Source organism: Perognathus longimembris, chromosome 11 (assembly GCF_023159225.1).
Source record: "Perognathus longimembris pacificus isolate PPM17 chromosome 11, ASM2315922v1, whole genome shotgun sequence".
NCBI classification, from domain to species: Eukaryota; Metazoa; Chordata; class Mammalia; order Rodentia; family Heteromyidae; genus Perognathus; species Perognathus longimembris.
This window is the reverse complement of record NC_063171.1, coordinates 29,919,008-29,940,779: the sequence shown is the minus strand read 5'-3', so window position 1 is coordinate 29,940,779 and position 21,772 is coordinate 29,919,008. Positions and strand designations below refer to the sequence as shown.

At 36.3% G+C, this 21,772-nt stretch overlaps 1 protein-coding gene and 1 long non-coding RNA gene across 4 annotated transcripts in view; both read right to left on the bottom strand.

Annotated features, from left to right (window-relative positions):
* The window catches only part of Nme7 (NME/NM23 family member 7), a 151,340-nt gene that overhangs the window by 120,379 nt on the left and 9,189 nt on the right, over positions 1–21,772 (bottom strand). The gene's annotated exons all lie outside the window — the stretch shown is intronic.
* LOC125360111 lies at positions 1,898–20,458 on the bottom strand. Its single transcript, XR_007212653.1, has 3 exons — positions 18,721–20,458; positions 9,459–9,465; positions 1,898–1,908 (listed from the first exon to the last, which is right to left on the bottom strand). It is a non-coding gene; the product is annotated as an uncharacterized LOC125360111 (long non-coding RNA).

The window sequence follows — 21,772 nt, the reverse complement described above, 5'->3', positions numbered from 1 at the left end:
TTTACCTTGAATCACTGTCTTTTAGGTTCTTTTTAACATACTTATCAGTTGTATTTCTCTTTTCTGGTTATTTCCTCTCATATTTACATACATACTAATCCTTGGCCATTTAATATGGAGTTGGCATTAGGTCCTTTTCTAGTAATACATGTGAATAGGTCATACCTGCTGATAAAGAGTAACTATTATACTTCCAGGAATTTTTCCATCCAGTTTCTTGGTTTTATTTCTTTTATCTTTTATAGCTTTTTTTTCCTCAGAGCTGAGGACCAAACTTGGGGCCTTGCATTTGACAGGCAGACACTCTTCCCCTGAGCTAAATCCCCAGCCCCTCATCCAGGTTTTGGTGGGGTTTTTTTTGACAGTCCTGGGGCTTGGGACTCAGGGCCTGAGCACTGTCCTTGCCTTCTTTGTATTGCTCAAGGCTATCGCTCTATCACTTGAACCACAGCACCACTTCTGACTTTTTCTATTTATGTGGTGCTGAGGAATCAAACCCACAGCTCCATGCATGCTAGGCAAGTACTCTACCTCTAAGCCATACTGCCAGCCCCCCTCATCCAGTTTTTAAACCATTAGTAGATGAAAACACTACACTGTGGAAATCAGCAAAGGCTACAGTTCAGAATTTTGTTATCCCACCTCAACCCCTACGTGGTTTCTGAACATTTAATATAATAGTGCTTTGCCTTCTTTTCATCCAATGCCCTCCATCTATGGTTCCTTTTTGTTTGTTGTTGTTTTTGTTTGCTTGTTTGTTTTTAGACAGAAGCTCACTATATAGCCCAGGCTATACAACAAGTCTTAAATTTACAATCCCACTGCCTCAGCCTCTTGAGTACTCATAGAAGTGACACTTACCAAAGGCATCAAATGGTTTTTCTAACTCAGCCCCCTCTACCTGGAATATTTTCAGCTCTCTGAATTCAACAAGTACAGTATCAGCTCCATGATTCCCATTCTTTAGGCCTGTTCCTCATCCAACATCTACTCTTGTGTAAATACTACCACCCCATCTGCTCAGTTGCCTGTGACCGAGAGTGAGAATCCATTTGAACAACTCTCTTTTCCATCTCTACATCTCATTCTTCCCCAATCCCTCCTATTTCACTTCAAAGCATTTGTTAAATCTACCTGCTTTTTTCTATTTCCACTACTACCATTCAAATTTTCTTGGTATCATTTCTCTATTGAACTAGTGCCATAGCTTTCTAATTTGTTTCATTGAAGCCAGCTACCTGCCCTCTCTCCAATTCAGAGTACACAAATTGATACTATTTAAAATCCAAGTCTGATTCTGCCACCTAAAATATCTCACTGCCCCTCAGATAAAGTATTATATACTTAATATATTGGCCCATAAAAACTCATATGATCTGATCTTTTTTCTTTCATTTCCTTATCAAAGTGCTGTACAGAGAGGTTACAGTTTCATATGTAAGGCAGTGCATTTTTTATCCAACTTGTTACCTCCTCCCTCACTTTTCCCCCCGCCTTTCCCCTCCCCATAATGTTCTTTCCAACAGTCTAGCTTTCTCCCACATTATTTTTTCTTCTCTTCAAGAATGTAATTTCCTGGAATAGGCGGAGCACATCTTAATGAATTTTGCCTAGAACCTTTTTCTGCTCCTTTGCCTGAGTGAGTCTAATTTCTACTTATTCTCCTGACTCAATTCAAACATCTTTATGAAGAGAATCCTATTCTGACTCATAAAGACTGGACCACCTTAAATGTTATGAGCTAGAATGGAACATTCAATTCATAGTCTTTATCACCATTTGTTATGGATTTTACAAGCATTTTGGCAGTGGTTGATAACTATTTCTCCCATCTGATTGTCTCACACTCTTATTTTGTTCACAATTAACTTCCTAGTGCATAAAATATCAGAGATACTAGTAAGTGAGCTAAATGAAAAATGTTGGTACTACCCTTCTCAATTTCTAGTATGATGTTTGTACCATTTCTCAGTTTAAAACAAATAAAAATTTGCACCTGTGGTGAGGTGATTTGCACCTGTAATCCTAGCTAATCAGGAGGCTGAGGAGGATTGCTTGGACACAAAAGTCGATGAGACTCCCACCTCCTATGTAGCCAGCACAAAGCCAGGCTGCAGGTGTAGCTAGAAGCAAGCCAACCAAGTATGCCCTGGGAAAAAAAGTTTATTTTAGAAAAATTTCAAGAATAAACAGAATACAGACTTCCTATGTATACCACACCCAGATTTCCCTATTATTAACATTTTATATTTTTATAATGTATTTGTTGCCATGACCAAACCAGTGTTGACATATTATTACCAACTACATGAATTTCCTAGTTGTTATATCCAAATGATATATTTTTGTGTTAATTTTAGCTAAAATTTCCTACTACATGCATAAGTATATTACTGAAATTTATGAACTGTAATATCTGTAGTCAGTGATGACTTAAGTTCAATTTTTTGAAATTTAGAAGTCTGGTGTCTGTATTTTTTTATTTTTTAAATTATCTTTAGGTAGCTATACAAAAAGTTGCCACTTAACAAAGCATTTTATGAATATAATACATCTTGATCAAAGTCATCCCTTTCAACCTTCTTACCCTTCCCCAAATCAGACAAACGTACATACAAGATAAAGGTTACCAAAATCAAAAACAGTGACAACAGGAAATAAAAAAAGAAAAAATAAATCACTAAAAACCAAAAACAAATAAACAAAAACTCTCTTGTTTCCATATCTTGGCGTTAGAAAGAATGACATCACCTATTCAAAAGGAAATGCAAAGATTTAGAAAAAATCATATTAACTGAAGTAAGCCAGACCCAAAGAAACATAGGCTCCATGGTTCCCCTCATTTGTAACAATTAGTATATGTCTAGGGTAGTCCTAGACAAAGAAAAAAAATCACGATTGCTCAGTAGCTATGTACATATGACCATATAAAATGTGCACATATATTCAAACTAGAAGAAACAACAATCAAATCTGTCAGTTCAAAAACAAGTGTAGTAAGCATGTGCACTCAATGCACATTGGCCTCGTGCATTTCAATATTACTGATCAGAAAGCCATTCCATTTCTGCTGATGCTGTGTATCAGCAAATAGCATTTGGATCTGGTACTCTGGGCACTGCTAAGTGCAACAAGAATACCAGGCCAACAAGTCTGCTGCTGATATCACTTTCTGGCAGCATACAGTCAGTGAAATGGCCCTGAAACATGCTGTTTTTAAAGAGAAGATGCAGGAAACTATGTAAGGTTTTCTCCTGGGGTCAAGTGGAAAATACATCAGGATGTTTAAGAGCACAGACTTTAGAATCAACAAATCTCTTTATAATATCAGACACAATACTTAACTCTCTAAGTCTTCATTTCCCTGTGTGTAGAATGGGAATAGTAATTTAACTTTCTTCATAGGGTAGCAGCAGCAATTAATAACTTAGTGTACATGACTGCTTAGGGTTTCTATGGTCCCAAGTCCCCCACAGCAATGACAGTGGCTTTACAAGTCCATCTGGAACTCAAGAAGTGCATGGCACGCACTGATATCCCTCATTCGTCTTTTTCTGATAGGAAGAATCCTTCTTGATTTGTGATGCCATAGTCTCAGCTGCAACTATTCCTAGTTAAAAGTTTTTTAAAAGTTTTGAGGAAAAATTAATATGTAAGATAAAGGAACTTGTAGGCAGAAAATGAGAAATGTGACTAAAACCATATTTATGAATGAATTAAAAACTCCTGGATATATATGTACATATATGTACATGTATACAAACATGTGTATATGCATACACTTATGGATATACATATACATACATATACATGTATTTCTGTAACAGTATTTTTCAAAGGACATGGGAATTCAAATTCTTGCCTTGTGGGAAGCTCAGGCCACAGTGGATCTTTTTATTTAAAAACAAATTGGAATCTAGGCACTAGTAGCACACAACTGCAATTCTAGCTACTCAGGAGGCTGAGATCTAAGGATCATGGTTCAAAATCAGCCTGGGCAAGACAGTCCATGGAACTACCAAATGGTACTTCAAGTGGCAGAGCAACATTTTTTGCCTTGACCAAAAATAAACAAACAAGCAAATAAATAAAAGCCCTGAATTCAAGCCCTAGGACTTACACACTTACACACACACACACACACACACAAACTGAATATTTTCTTTTAAATCTTGTAACACTATTGGTTACCTAGCAATAGCTAGTTTTGTAATGTGAACTTCTGAAAGAAAAGGCCTGAAAAAAATCATAAATTACATTAATAAAAATTAAATTACTGTTTTAAATTGCAGATGCAAGAAATTAAATTGTGAACTTCAATTGGCACAGAAATAAAAAATGTTATGAAAACAACAGAGCTTTCATATTCACACAGTAATGATAAGTTTTAAAGCCATATTAGACATTATACTGTCAGCAACACATATGTCCATGTAACTATCTGTGTTAGTACTCTAAGATTCAAAAATAATGATTTAGCTATGTTTCCAGGACCATACAGGTCCTGCCTCCAATTCCATATGAAAAGCAAAATGCTTTATATCTTACTTAAGGTATGTACAGAGGACAAAGCATTTCAATTGAAGGATTTCTGGTCTCAACAATAAAGCATGGAAAATTATTTTCAAATAAACTATCCAAATTGCCATTTAATGTTCCCAAGTGATGTAAATTTTTACAGAATCTTCCCAAGTAATTTTTTCTTTGAAGTAATAAGCCTGGTGGGAAGGCAGGAAAAACTGAAAATTATTATTTACTTTTATATTATCATAAATTCAGAAAAAATACAATATTGATATGAATGAAAAATTAATCCCCCACACCAGGTGCCAATGGCTCATACCTGTAATTCTAATTACTCAAACTAGGATCTAAGGATCTCGGTTCAAAGCCAGCCTATGCAGCAAAGTCCTGAGACTCTTATCTCCAACCAACCAACCACCCAACAAAAAAAGGCATTATTGGACTAAAGTACTAAAGTGAGTAGAGTGCTAGCCTTTACTTAAAAAAAAAAAAAAAGCTCAGGGACAGCACCCAAGCCCTAAGTTCAAGACCCAGGACAGGCTTGGGAAAGAAAAGAAAAAAAGAAGAAAAAGTACTCCCCCAATTTGTAAGCACTTGGGGTAAAAGGAGCGTATATGTATGTATTTGTGTTAATAGTAAACAAAGACAAATGTTTTTTCTGAAAAATACAGAATATTAAATTATATACATAAAATTAACTTTACTGACTTTTACTAACAAATTATAAGGTTTTAAAAGAGAAGGTCTGATAATAAATTGTTCCAATGAAATGGATTTCTTTAAAATAAAAGTCCCGGGCTGGGGATATGGCCTAGTGGCAAGAGTGCCTGCCTCGGATACACGAGGCCCTAGGTTCGATTCCCCAGCACCACATATACAGAAAACGGCCAGAAGCGGCGCTGTGGCTCAAGTGGCAGAGTGCTAGCCTTGAGGGGGAAGAAGCCAGGGACAGTGCTCAGGCCCTGAGTCCAAGGCTCAGGACTGGCAAAAAAAAAAAAAAAAGTCCCTCTTTCAGGAAATGATATCCTAGTAAGACCTCAAGAGGGTATAGTAAAGTGACAAAAATCAATACTTACAGAAATATCAGCAAATTTAAGTATAAACACCTATAATGAAGCAAAGGAAGGGACGGAAAAAGGGAGGGAGGGAGGAAGGAAGAGAGGGAGGGGTAAATCACTCTTTTGCTTTTTAGCAAATATCAATAACTCACTAAATCAGTGGAATCCACTGTTGACATTTGATTGCTTTTATTAGGATCCTTTTAGTGTTTGCTAAGCTGTTATTATTTTAAATTATTATTTTATTATTTATTATTATTATATATTATTATTAAATTATTATTTTAAAAATGCTGTTATTATTTAAAATCTTATTCATGTTTCACAGTCATTAGAATTGAATATTAAATTAAGCAAGGAAGGAAATAAGATCTGGCTTGTCTAATAGACATCTAGTTAATCCTCACAATAAACTTACTTCTTTATTTTTTATTACCTTTAAGTAGTTGTATGAAGAGATTTCCACTCCACACTGAGTTTCACAATAAACTTGTAACAGAAATAGCAAAACAATTAACTGTCCAGATATTTTGCATATCAAAAAGCTTGTCAGCACTACAGTTTGTCCTTCAAAGGTTTGACTGATGCCCCAAATCAATATTTATTTCTAGACACTAAAAGCACTGAAATAAGCAAAAATAGCAAAATCCAAAACTAAGTTCTAAATCAGATAAGAGAGCACTGGAGATGGCAGTGAGAAAGGGAATCTGCCTTTAAAGTAGACCTGAGCCCCCAAACAAATAAGAAATTACAGATCACTAACAGTGGAAAAGCAGTATGGCTTCAAGCCTAGGAAGAAAGTAGCAACCATGTCACTGAGGTCATCTTTAAATGTTTCCAGCAGTTTCATTAAAGGGGTGTTTCAAGAGGCAAAGAAAAATAAGTTACCTAGTGTCAATACCAGATTATAACGTTTAGGAAATGAAAATCAGTCCATAAAATAGAAAAACATACAAAGAAGAGTCAAAAAGTCCATGCAACAGTAGTATGATTTTATTGTGTCTTCATAATTTTGAAGAAATAATTTTTATATTTTTGCTGATTATAAAATGTTATGTTACAACACTAATCATTATTCAGGAATGCATCCTGATAAACAATGCTATGCAACCATCTACTTCCAAAAATTTTTGTAACTATTTAACACCATGTTTTGCATATGAGAAGCTTGCTCAATAAATGGCCAAATATATTAAAGAAACAGAAGGAGAAGCAATAGAAATAGCATAGCTGTAGAGTAAGAGTCCTAGTAGTACAAATAGTAACTAGGGATAATCTTTAAAGTCCATATGTGAAAATGCATGCATTTACATACAACTGCTTCACAACCTTACCACTTTAAAAAGCCAGAGTCAGAATATCTACTGTCATGTGAGATTATTACAAAATCAAAAAAGCAGTCTTCATCCATCATCATATTCCAAGAAGAACTAGATGGTTCTTTCTGGATGAATAAAAATGAGTACAGGTAAAGACTCTAAAAAGATGGTAAATAACTGGACCATTTCAATTTCTCAGGTCAGGAACAAACTCCAACGAGGAATATCACAGTTCTGAATACTGCTGAAATAAACCTAAACATTCTTCAGACCTGGATCAGTGATGTGTACCATATACCTTTTTCTTTATAGCACAACCAAACTCAGTTTCCTCAAAATCTTCACCTATGTCTTGTCAAGATCATGCCTGTAATCTTAACTACTAAAGAGGCTAAGACTTAGAGGATCACAGTTCAAAGTCATCCCAGAAAAGTCTTACAGATTCCATCTCTAATTAACCAGCAAAATGCCAGACTGGAGTGCCAGTCATAAGCCAGAAAACCAAGCAAGAGTGAGGCCCTGAGCTCAAGCTAGGAAAGAACAGAGTAGAGTAGAACGAAAAGGACTGGAGGTGTGGCTCTATAGTAGAGCACCTTCCTAGCAAGTATAAAGTCAGATGTGAGTTTAAATCTCAACACTGTCCTAAACCAGAAACCAAAAAAACTTGCCCAAAATTAGCCAGCTTAAAAACAACAGGTGAACCCAGCAGTGTGATTCCAAATCCCATGCTATTAAGCTACCATCCTTAAAACTAGTGAAAAGGGGCCTCCTAGAAAAAGAGAACTAAGCAGTCCATAAATGCTGCACTGTCTGCAGCATCTCCAGAATGGCCAGAATGGCCCTTTCAACATAATCCTCCATTTAAACACATCAATATGCCAACAACAAAACTCAGGCCACATTTTTTCTCAACAACAAAACATGCTACAATTCTCAGACTTGTAATTCTAACAATACACTGAAAAAATACCATGTGTTTGAAAATGCAATTACATCACAGGAATCAGCTAGGTATTTCCAGACATACATAAATGTTCCTCACTTGAATCATATAAGATGGATGTCTATATAACACATTGTGTGGAATTGTCTTGACCTAATAAAAACGATTTTCACAACATGTACATTTAAGAGTCAGTACCTGTTTTATGGCAATCATCTGTTTCTGTGTGACTGCATAGACACTGTGGAGTATAGATGATAAAAGTTACAGTTCAACAGAGTTTTGAAATTTAGACTGAGTCTCCAGGTGCCTACATCAGCCTGAATGACATTTTAAGACTATAATAGAAATCATCAGAGGCTAAACACTCAGGCCAGCTGCTTCCAGTAAGGGCAAGTAAAATGTGGTTTCCAGAGAACAAACTTTATTTTGCCTTGAACATTCTGAGAATATAGTGAATCATTAAAAATGAATTAGCAGACAGTAGGCAAATAACCCTAGCAATTCCTATTGCTTACTTAGATACTGCATGGTAAGTACAAAAGAAACAGAAATGCAGCAACCAAAAGGCTATGTTTCCTATTATGACAAGCTAGATTTTTAAGGAATAAACTTCTTTAACATTTGTCCTTTACAAAGAGTATCCCTTAGGGTTGCTTTAGAAGGCCATGTATTTTTTCACATTGAGTTGTGGCAAATATTAACCTTACTTAACTGTGGCCAGAACCAGAACTAGCTTTGAGCTGATCAGATCGTTCTCAGTGTTACTCCTTCATAAATTTACCTAGCCAAGGCAAACAGATTGAGAGCTCAAGGATCTTCATACAGAGAATCTGATTTGCCAACTTCGTCTTAACATTTCTTAATAACAGTGACACAGTATACGAGGACAAATAAGTGAATTATTAAGCATAATTATTCTATTCCAATTAAATTTGCAAAACGATAAATCAAAACTATAATGTTGAATATGAGGATTCCATATACTTGCACTATCTTTTATTTTAAGCTGTTATTTTTATTCACTTATTTATTTATTTATTTATTTTTGCCAATCATGGGGCTTGAGCTCTGGGCCTATGTGCTGTCCCTGGGCAACTTTTGCTCAAGGCTAGCACTTTGCCACTTGAGCCAGAGTGCCATTCCTGGCTTCTTCTGTGATTAATTGGAGATAAGAGTCTCAAGGACATTCCTGCCCTGGCTGGCTTCAAACTGAAATCCTCAGATGTCAACTAGCTAGGATTACAGAAGTGAGCTACCAGTGCCCAGCTAAACTGTCATTTTAAAATAATACCTCAATTAGAATACATATTTCTTTGTCTTTACAGAGAAGAGACAGTATAGTAAACAGAACCTAACGGGGCATGGTGGTGCATGCCTGTAATTCTAGTACTCAGGGGACCAAGATAGGAGGATTTATATTTAAAGCCCACCTGAGATAAATTTGGGTAACAGTAAGAGAGACTGTCTCAAGAAAACACGCACAATATATATGTCACACACAAATATATATGTGTGAATATATGTATGGATACACACACACACACATATATATAATCAATACACAAAACCAGGTGTTTTCCAACCTGTCCTATTTAAGTATATACTTTCAACTGACTTCCTGCTTATACATTTTAAAGGGAAGAATGAAAAGTTAAAAAATAAATATCTCTACAGCACAAGTATAAATCAAGAAAACCATAGCCTTTCAGAAAGGGCTTTTTAAAGCTTTTTTAGTTTGCAACCTGTAGATCTTTAAAAGTCTCTTCTGGTTTCCACAAATTATGCTACGTAAAAAAGAAAAGAAAAACAGTCAAGCACTTTGAATCAAAGGAATCCTCTCTAAAAAGTAAGGGTGAACTTTTTTTCAGACATCTTAGAGTGAACACAAATTTAAGTCTTCCCAGACCAACACTAGCCAATTGATGTTTCTGTACTTGGAATTTGAGTTTCACAGAAGTCCAGAGATCAAAGGGATATTAGCAATAAGGAAATAGAAGGCTAGATAAGGGACTTGGCAAAAGTTATGTGAGTTGTTAAACAGCACCACTTAACAAGGACCTTTGTTTCCACTTGGGCCAGCTCATGTTCCCACAGTGGAGCAGAGAGTTGACATCTGCTTTCTCCATGCAATACAAATTCTCCAACCAAATAAAAGCTGAAAGGGGATAGAAACTGCATCATGTATTTCCTTGGAATCTCCTTGCTGACATTTTGAAACCTTCTAAAAAATTAAAATACCCAAAGCAAGATCCAAAGGAGTAAAAGTGTGAACAATAAATTCTGATAAAACAGCAAAAATTCACTCTTTAATATTTAGAAAGCCCAAAATTTATTTAGGTCTTAGTAAATATTTATTTGCATCTGCTTACAATATTTCCAGGAAGAACCAGAAGGAACTTTTTCTTGCCTTTTTTGGATAAGTTTGGCTTCTCCGGGCAGCTCCTTAAAAGAATATACTTGATACAGTAATAAGTGACTCTGGGGCAAGAGTTATCTATCAAGGACAATTTGTCAACAATTAACTGAACCACAATACTTCAAAGAGAAGTAGGCTGGGCACTGCCTATAACCCTAGCTGAGGTGAGAAGCTTGTCCAGGCAGAAATGTCCTCAAGTCTTTTATCTCCAATTAGCTAGCAAAGTACCACATTGAAGCATGGATCAAGAGTGCCACCCATAAGCAAAAGTACAAGGCTCTATTTAAACTCTTATACAAACACATTTACACATATACACTCCCATTCATACCCAGAGAGAGAGAGAGGAGAGAGAAACGGATCTGAAACAAAAAGAAACTCTGGTCTAACTACAGTGGCCTGAAAATATTTCAACAATTTTACTGTTAGAAAAAATGACTTTAATTGGATTAAGAAAGTCATCTGGTGGGCTGGGGATATAGCCTACTGGCAATAGTGCTTGCCTCATATACATGAAGCCCTGGGTTCAATTCCTCAGCACCACATATATAGAAAATGGCCAGATGTGGCGCTGTGGCTCAAGTGGCAGAGTGCTAGCCTTGAGCAAAAAGAAGCCAGGGACAGTGCCCAGAACCTGAGTCCAAGCCCCAGGATTGGCCAAAAAAAAAAAAAAAAGAAAGGAAAGTCATCTGGCAAAATAAATGATTTTTCAATCCAAACAACTATTCTTCACTTTGTAAGTACACAGGCCCAAATCTTATTCTGCCTTTATCCCACAGCCAACGCACCACTGGACCCACAAATGGATATACTAAACTTTTCTACTAGTCCTCCAAAACCTCAACTTTTCACCAGTCTGCACTGGGCATGTCCAGGTGAGTTGATAGACTTATCAAAGAACTCCATGGCTATTCCTTGCCCTGAGACTCATCGTAGACAATGCTGAAGGTCAAAAGAAGAACAAGGAGATCAAATCATTTATTTTCCGAACTTCCCCATCAGACTATACTGGTAAGTCGATCCTAGCTACTGAAGAGCATAGCTCATGTCAGACAGCATTTCTATAGCTACTTTGATAGGTCTAACCCTAAGTCTGCGTAAGTCTAAAATAGAAATTGTTCCCTGCTCTTGCCATCCCCTAATCCTGCTTCCTGCGCCAGCTGTATTAGTTTCTCTTCTCTGTGCATACCTTTGTCACTCATCTCTTCAAATTGTTCAGCATTCCCATTTGTCTATCCATATATGAGTCTAGCTAGACTTAGACTGATATCTTGGAGTAGAGGTCTTCCTGCCTTACTTTGCCAGTTACAAACCATTTTCATCAGCAAGGGGTTGAAACATTTGGTCATTTGTGGTTTGGGCATCATGTCCAAGAAGGGTTTGCCTGGCCTGGTGTTACAAAGATTTATTTCTGTACTTTCTTCTACGAGATTTATACTTTTGGTTCTTACGTATGTGAACCACTTTGAGTTACTTCTCATGCATGACATAGATAATTTTTTTTAACCTTTCACATGATTTTGATTGTCTCAATAGTGTTTGTTGGAAAGACTACTCTTTCCTCATTGAGTGGCCTTGACAAGTTTGTCAAATGCCAATTTGTCATAAAGGTACTATATACCTGGAACACTAATTCTGTTGCACTTCCTGTAAGTCTATCATTATGACACTACTACACTGCTTAGATTACTACTAAAGCTTTATAATACATTTGAGTTGTAATTAGAATGTTTAAGCCCTCTAGTTTTGTTCTTTTCAAAACTGTATTGGTTAATTTGATTCCTTCATATTTCCATACCTACTTTAAGATAGGCTTTCCAATGTCTGCAAAATTACCTGCTGTGAATTTAAACGTGATTACATTGAATCTATTTACCAATTTAAGAGAGAATTGGCCCCACAATTCTAGTCTTCCAATCCACAAATATGGTATTTCTATATTTACTTTGGTCTTTTAATTTTACTGAATTATCTGTAGACTCCAGTACAAAAGTCTTCCACCCATTGCTAAAAATATTCCAAAGTGTTTTATTCTTTTGTGAATGGGACTGACTTACATTCTTCTTCAGACTATTCATCATAATCTAGTAGTCCCTTCATGTCTGAATGTTCACTTTTCTAAAGTTTCACTTATGGTTGTCAATAATGATCCAAAAATATTAGATGGAAAATTCTAGAAACAAACAATTAGTAAGCTTTAAATTGCTTGCAGTTAGTGAACTCCCATGCCATCCTACTGTATCCTAGCCAGGATATAAATCATCTCTTTGTCCAGTTCATCCGTGCTGTGGATGTTATCTGCCCATTAGTTAATTATCAGCAGCCTGGATTATGAGACTGTATTAAAGAACATGTGCTCAAGAAATCCTTATATTACTTAATGATCCCAAAATGCAAGAGCAATAATGCTGGTTAATTTGAACATGCTAAACAGAGTCTGTAAAGAAAAACTAATCATATGCTGTGGTTACTATGTTCTAAAATTAGAACACATTTTATATCCATGAAACTGTATACAGGAAAAAGGGACTCAGGAAAGACTTGCTGTCACACCTCAAACTGCCAGCGTGTGGTGAGTGCTTAGTCATCCTCCTCACTCCATTTCATGACACAGGCATTGTGTCATCTCCAGTTTTCAAAGGAAGGGTGAGCACAGTGTAAGCTATTTTGAGAAAGACCAATTTGCATAACTTTTGTTATTGTATATTATTAAAATTGCTATAATTTGCAGTAAGATATTATTTTCTTTTTATGACTAATTTTTAAACTTTATCATAGGTATACATGCATAAGAAAAATGTGTATATAAGATTGGATGCTATCCAGAGCATTAGGCTTCCTCTGGAGGTATTGGAACAAGACCTACATAGATATAGACAGGATTATTACATACAGGAATACAGCTTGGTTTTGTATATTGATCTTGTATTCTGAAACCTGGCTGAACCCACTTGTGATTGTCCTTTTTATAGATTTAGAATTTCTACACAAAGGATTTTGACAACTGTCAATAAAGATAGTTTTGTTTCTTTCTATCCAAGATAGATATCTTTTACTTTTTTTAACCTGGTTATAATGGCTAGAACATCTAGTATACCCAAATAAACAAAATCAGAGAACGGAACATCAAGACAGGAAACAAGATTCAGAATATTATAAGAAAATATTTCTTATAAGTGCCAACAAATTTGAGAATCTGGAAGAAATGGACCAATTCTAGCAAACATTGATATGCCCAAACTAAACCAAGAAGAATTTGTTTTTATTAAATTTTATGGACAAGGTGACGTACAGAGGAGGTACAGTTACATAATAAGGTAGTGAGTACATTTCTTGTCATATTTGTTACACTCTCCCTCATTTTTCTTTCCCTCCCCTAGTTCAGGTAAGCATATATACAATATTCAGAGTGCCAAAATCATATACAGTAACCACATGGGGTACGCTAAAGGAAATATACCTAGTACATTAAACATAATGACAACAATAAAATCCTCCTGATTCCTTCTCTTGGAGTTCATTTTGCTTAGCCTCATCTTATAAAATCATATGTACATAGCTATTGAGCTATTGTGATCCTCTGATAGGTCTATCCTAGACCTTTTTATGTTTATTCAGTATTTGTTTGGTTTTAGATACATAATGTAAACTTGCTGACCCAAACATGTGGAAATACGATTTGAAAAGAAATTTGTAATTTTACAGAAATGATCTCTACTGTTCTCCCCCTCTCCCCCCCCCCCCAAATCATATAAGAAGGAGACCATGCGCCTTTGTTCTCTGTGTTCTAAGCTTGTCTCACTCAACATTATTTGTTTAAGGTCTGACCATTTCCCTGTAAATGCCATTATTTTATCATTTCTAATCACTATGTAGTATTCCATTATGTACAGGTACCACATTTTTTGGATCCATTCATCTGTAGTGGGGCATCTGGGTTGTTTCCATATTTTGGCTATTGTGAATTGTGCAGCAATAAATATGGATGGCAGGTGTCCTTATGGTATCCTGGATCCTGTTGTTCAAGATAGATGCCTAGGAGTGGTATGGCTGGGTCATAGGGTATGTCTATGCTGAGTTTTTTGAAGAACCTCCACAAACTAAGAAGATTTAAACCAACTAAACAGACCCATATAAAGTAATGAAACAGAAACGACAATAAGAGACCTCCAATCCAAGTAAAGCCCATGACCAGATGGATTCACAGCTGGATTCTATAAGGTTTTCAAAGTAGAACTCACACCAATACTCCACAAACTCTTTAATGAAATTGAAAGAGAAAGTTCACTACTAAACTCATTCTTCATAGCCCTCATCCCCAAACCAGACAGGGACTCATCAGAGAACTATAGACCTATTCCTCTGATGAACATTGATGCAAAACTTCTTAATAAAATTCTGTCTAATCAACTTCAACAATTCATTAAAAAATTGTACACTATGATTAAACAGGATTCATTCCAGGGATGCAGACCTGGTTTAGTATATGCAAGTCAATTAATGTAATTCATCACATCAACAGAAGCAAGAACAAGAACCACATCATCATTTCCATAGATGCAGAAAAAGCATTTGACAAGTCCCAACACACATTTATGATGAAATCTCTGGAGAAACTAGGATTCTAATGAACATTCCTAAATATAATAAAGGCTGTGTATGATAAACTTATAGCTAGCATTGTACCTAGTGGTGAAAAGTTAAAGCCATTTTCTTTAAAATCAGAAGTGAGACAAGTATGTCCACTCTCTCCACTCCTCTCCAATATAGTACTAAAATTTTTAGCCAGAGCAATAAGGCAAGATGCACACAAAAAGTGAATTCGATTAGGGAAAGATGAAGTACAAATTTCTCTCTTTGCAGATGACAGGATCCTGTATTTAAAGAACCCCATAGACTCTACTCCCAAGTTACTTGCGCTGAGCCAAAACTTTGACAAAGTAGCAGGATATAAAATTAATCCTCAAAAATCAATGGCTTTTCTGTATGCCAATAATGTGAACAGCAAGGCTGAAATCAGGAAAGTAACTCCTTTTACAATAGCTTCAAAAAGATTTAAAAAACTTAGGAATAATCTTAAGCAAAGAGGTGAAAGACCTCTATGATGAAAACATTAAAAACATGAAAAAGGAATTAAAGCAGAACTAAGGAAGTGGAAAAACCTTCCAGGATCCTGATTGGGAGGATTAACATCATGAAATGGCAATACTGACAAAGGCTATCTACAAATTCAATGCAATACCCATCAATATCCCAACACCATTCTTTAATGAAATAGAGGAAGCAATCTAAAAATTCATATGGAACAATAAAAGGCCTTGAATAGCATAAACAATCCTAAGCAAGAAGAACAGTGCTGGAGGAATATCAATACCAAATTTCAAACTCTATTACAGAGCTATAGTAATAAAAACAGCTTGCACAAGAACAGACCTGAGGACCAATGGAATAGAACTGAAAACCCAGAAATGAACCCACAGACCCATGGCTACTTATCTTTGATAAAGGAGCTAAAAAAAAAAAATTGGATGGAAGAAAGCCTTTTCAACAAATGATGGTGGCAAAATTAGTTAAACACCTGTAAAAAACAAAAGCTAGACCTTTATTATCAACCTGCACCAGAATCAATTCCAAATGGACCAAGGATCTGGAGGGTAAAAAAAATATACCCTGAAAACATTGCAGGAAGGAACAGGAGAAACACTGGGCTCCTTGGCACAGGTCAAAACTTCCTTAATAAAGGCCCAGAAACACAACAAATCAAATAAATGTTGGACAAATGGGATTGCATCAAACTGCAGAGCTTCTGCATGGCAAAGGACATAGTTTGCAAGATAAATAGAAAGCCCACAGACTGGGAGAAGATCTTCACTGGCCAAACAACAGACAAGAGCCTCATATCTAAAATATACTTAGACCTCAAAAAATAAGTTTCTCCAAAACAAATCTTCAAAGAAACAACTGCCCCATTAATAAGTGAGCTAAAGACTTAAAGAGAGACTTCTCTGAAGAGGAAATGAGAATGGCCAAGAGACACATGAAGAAGTGTTCAACATCCCTGGACATAACAGAAATGCAAATCAAAACAACCTTGAGATCCCACTCACCCCAGTAAGAATGGCTATCATCAAGGGAACTAATAACAACCACTTCTGGCAGGGATGTGACCAAAGGGGAACACCACTACCCTGTTTATGGGAGTGTAAACTTGTTCAAACACCTTGGAAAGCAGTGTGGAGATTTGTCAAAAGGCTAAATATAGAGTTCCCCTAAGACCCAGCAATCCCACTTCTGGGCATTTACCCAAAGAATCACAAACAAGGCCATACTAAAGCTACCAGGACAACCATGTTCATAGCAGCATTATTTACCATAGCTAAAATTTGGAACCAACCCAGGTGCCCTTCATTAGATGAATGGATCAAGAAACTGTGGGATATATACATAATGAAATTCTACGCTTCTGTCAGAAAGAATGACATTGCCCCATTCATAAGGAAATGGAAAGACTTAGAAAAAAATCATACAAAGTGAAGTGAGCCAGCCTCAAAGAAACCCAAATTCTATGGTCTCCTTTATTGGTAATAATTAGTATATGTCTAGGATAGTCCTAGCAGATGATCACAATAGCTCAATAACTATGTGCATATGATCACAGATGATGAGGCTAAGAGAAATGATCTCCAAAATATGGAAACAAGTGGTTTACCATTGATGTTATTTTCAACATACTATGTGAAATTATTTCTTTTTAATTCTGTCCATCTTTCCTATGTTTTAGCTCCTGTTGTCACTGTATTTGATTTGGTACCCTGGGTATTTTATATATGTCTGTCTGCATTAAGGAAGGGAAGGGGAAAAGGCAAACCAATGCAACAGCAATACTCACAAGACAATATGTTGTAAACTAACTGTATAACTCGGGGGTAGGGGGTGTGATTGGGAAGAAGGGAAGGTGAGAGAAAAATGAGGGAGGTGGTAACAAGCTGGACATGAAATGTACTCACTACGTAACATATGTCACTGTAACCCCTCTGTACTTCATCTTGACAATAAAAATAAACATTAAAAAAAGAATACCTAGCTTAAAGCTATAATAAAAACAGCAATAATAACTGTTAAGAACAAATATCCCACCCTGGTTTCTGACCTTAGGAAGAAAGCATTCACACTTTCATTATTATGTTTTTTACTTTTAAAAAAAATGAATCTCCATAGTCTGGTAGAAGTCCCCTTCAATTCCCTATTTGCTGAGAATTTTTATTATGAATAGTAGTGGATTTTGTGAAATGCTTTTCTGTATCATTGGTCGTGTGGGATTTGTCCTTTAGTTTGTTAATATAGTACATTGCATTCACTGATTTTTCACATGTTAAATAAATATCACATTCTCAGCATAAAATTCCACTGGGCTGGGTTATACATTCTATATGTTCCTGGATTCAGTTTGCTGACATTTTATGGAGGATGTTTACATCTGTATTCATTAGGGATACTGGTCTACAGTTTGCTTGTGATATATTTATCTGGCTTTGGTATAATATTGGCTTCATGGAATCGGAAGTATTTGCTTCTCTATTTCCAGAAGAATTTGTGAGATTGCTGTTACTTACTCTTTAAATGTTTGATATCACAGAGTAATTATATGTGTTTTTATCTCTAGCTACACTCATTCTCTTGATTGGGCTATTTTTGTGGTTTTAAATACAATCACCAGCTCTCAAGCCAGACAGTGTCTATAAATTCTAGGTTTGTATATCTTCTTATCTGCGTCTTATCTTAGATATCAAACAGACATCCCTAATTTAACAGAGCCCAAATTGAACTCCTGTTCCCAGTTACAAAACTGTTCCTTTATGATACTTTACCAGTCATTCACATTTGTATTATCAGTAACTACCCATGCCATTGCTAATTCCAAAGCTTTTAGCTCATTTTTAATTCCATCCTTGATTCACTCTCTAAACTGTAAAATCATCATTTACTTGTGTGTGTGCCAGTCTTGGGGCTTGAATTCAAGGCCTGGACACTGATCTTCAACCTTTTGTGCTCAAGGCTAGCACTCTACCACAGCTCCACTACCAGATTTTTGGTAGTTTATGGGAGATAAAGAGACTCATAAACTTTCCTGCCTGGGCTAGCTCTGAACTGTGATCCTCAGATCCCAGCCTCCTGAGACATAGCTAGGGATTACAGGAGTGAGCCACCAGCCCCTGGCTAAAATCATCTTTTAATTCTATCCTTGATTCACTCTCTCAAATCATAATTCTAGTCATTAGGAAATCCTGTTAGGTCTACCTTCAAAATATATAAAACTTCTAACCACTTTGCCACCCCCATCTCCACCCCACCTCCTCCTCCAAACAGCCATATTCTCTCACCCTGATTATAGCTTCATAATTGGTTTCTCATCTCATCCTTGCCCCTATGTCTACTGTCCAAACATGCAGCCAAAACTTTATGCTTAAAATTTGCAGACTCTGACCTCATATTTCTGTGAAGGTAATGTCAACCCTCTTTTATGACCCACAAAGTTCTTTGAGATCTAATAGTATCCAATTATCTGTCTGATGGAACTATCACTCTTGCTTATATTGTCCTATCCAGGCAATGACTTGAATACATGGCATGCTACCACCTAAGAGCCTTTCCACTGGCTGTCCTACTTTCTTCCAATATATGTATAGGTCATCCATTTTCACCTTCAAAGCTCTGTTCTATCATCATCAACTTCTATACAAGACTGACCTTGGCAATCTCCCTTTAAATTGTATTCACCACCGTTGTCAGTGCTCCCAATATTCATTACCCTCATTATCCTACTCATTTTTCTAGGTGGCATTAAATAACCTTAAACATCATGCACATCATATTTAACATGCTTATTTTTACTGAACTTTTCTCCTAATAAAATGTCGGTTTTATTCAAGAGTATAACAAAAAGGACTAGGTATCCATATGGCATATAAGAGATGTCACTGAATACTTACTGAATGGATTAATTCAAAATGCAGAACCTATGCACCTGTTATTTTCAAATTAAAATGTAGCCAGATCTTAAACAGACACTTGATATAAGAAAACAGAGAAGGTTCTGTTGACATGGACCTACCGAAAAAAAAAAAAAAAAAAAAAAAAGTCGGGCCTATCATAGTTTCCTGAGATAATATATCCAATGGTAGAGGAGTGCCACCTAGTGTTCAGTGTTGATTTCAACATATCCAATCTATACAACCACTTTACAAACACCCAACCATTTTACCCTGATAATTATACATCAAATCATATACTATCATGTAAAATTGAAGGTCTTCAAAAAGGAATGTAAAGCCCCCTATTTCTCTATTTAGCTATATGAAATAACAAAATCATTCCTCAAAATTTAAAAATAAAAAAAACATATCTTGGCCACATTTGTGGTAGACTAGGAAGATTTCCCTGCTAAGGAGTTTCAAATCAAGGCTCTACCAAAGTTCTATGTCTAGCAGTATAGCCATGGATGCTTTTAGAAACTGAGACTTTTCCTTTATCTGATACTATAGTAGCTTGGATTCAGTAGTCTTGCACTACCTTGACTTGCTTACTTGGCTGGTGATATACCACTTGAGAAATAGCTTTAGCTTGTTGCTTGGGTCTTGTGGGCTTTTTCTACCCAGGATGGCTTTGAACCCCAACCTTCCAGACCTCAGCCTTCTATGTATCTTGGATAGCAGGCATGAGCCAGTGGCTCTCAGCCAAATCCTGGATTGCTTCCTTATATGAAAAGACTTTAAAAAACAGTAAGCATTTAAAGGATAAAAGGGATTAACTAATAATGAGAAATGGGTTAGCCATTCTGATTTATGGTAAGTTTCTTCAGGCTTTAAAACATCCTCTCCATTGATCAGGATTTTACATGTGTTAGTGAAAAGGTAGCATAGGCTGAACTGGCAATTTCATTTCTCTAATTAATCCCTTCTTTGCATAAAAATGATCTAATTTGAATTATTTTAGTATCCCCTGAGTGAGCCCCAAATAAGTTTAAAAGCTTTTTAGTTTTATTTTTACCACTGATGAAATTATCAGATTCAAATATCCACTGTCATGGGAGATGAGTCAGGTTGAGTGAATTATTTTCCTCTAATTTCTAACACGTAAAAAAATTATACAAATTTTCAACTATTCAAAAGCAATGACATTCGTAGAACACTAGAAGCTCATGCCTATAATCCTAGCTGTTCAGGAGGTTGAAGTCTGAGAATTATGGTTAAACACCAGACCAGGCAGGAAAGCCCATGACACTCTTCAATTAACCACCAAAAATCACAAGTGGAGCTGTGGTTCAAGTGGTAGATCACCAGCCTTGAGCAGAAAATGCTAAGGGACTGCCCAGGTAGGATAGACTTTTAAGCAAACCATTATTGAGAGTCCCTCTGGGCCAACCTAGGAATACAAAGGAGAATAAGACATAACCTTTCTCAAGCTAGGTGCCAGTGGTTCATGCCTGTAATCCTAGCTACTTAGGAGGGCAAGATCTGAGGATCATGGTTTGAAGCCAACTTGGACAGAAAAGTCCATGAGACCCTTACCTCCTTTTTACTACCAGAAAACCAGATGTGGCACTATGGCTCAAAGTGAAAGAGCACTAGCCTTGAGCAAAAGAGCTTAGGGACAGTGCCCAGGCCTTGAATTCAAGCCCCATAACTAAAAGAAAACACAAAAAAGACATAACGTTTCTCTCAAGGAGCTCACTCTCCTCAAAACAGAATTGATTCCCTCTCTGACAGTCAGAGGCAGCACATAGAGGGAAATTCCCAAAGCAATGCATGAGAGTGAATGAATCCAATCTCCATAGAACTGCATTCCCAGGACACTAGCGCTTTGAAAGGGCAGCAGTAATCTTGGAGAGGGTACAAGTGAGAAGCCGGGGCAGAGACACTTTTATTGCTTTCTCTCTAAGCTTTGGATGTTTCCCTCTTTTCACTCTGAATTGTAGGTATCTGTACATTTCTCCATATTCTGATATCTTCCTCTCCCTATCTTTTCACTCTGTATATTTTCCTTTCCTAGAGAAATAGAATATTTAAGAAAAGATAAATAAAAGGAAAAGAAAATGTTCTAAAAGATGTCATAAAGCAGAACTGAAGAGGGAACTTATTGAAATGTATTGACTAAAGTATTAAATTATAGAATCTATTGGAATACACACACTGAAAAAAGTTTTATGAAAATATTCTTATCTTCAATACATACAACATACCAATATTCTATATTTTTTAAAAACTGACTTATTCACTATGTACTAATGGGTAACAAACTGTTTCAGAGTCACTGATCTTAGAAAAATTCAAACTCTTACAAATCTAAAACTTCATAATGACCAGATCATACCTCAGAAATCTCTTGACCTCATCTGTCATCCACTCCCTCAGTTTCTCTACTTTACTCTATTGGCCTTCTTTCTGGTTCCTGGACAATCAAACAGGTTTCCACCTCAAGATTTCTGGATTTACAAGTCTCTCCCCTGGTC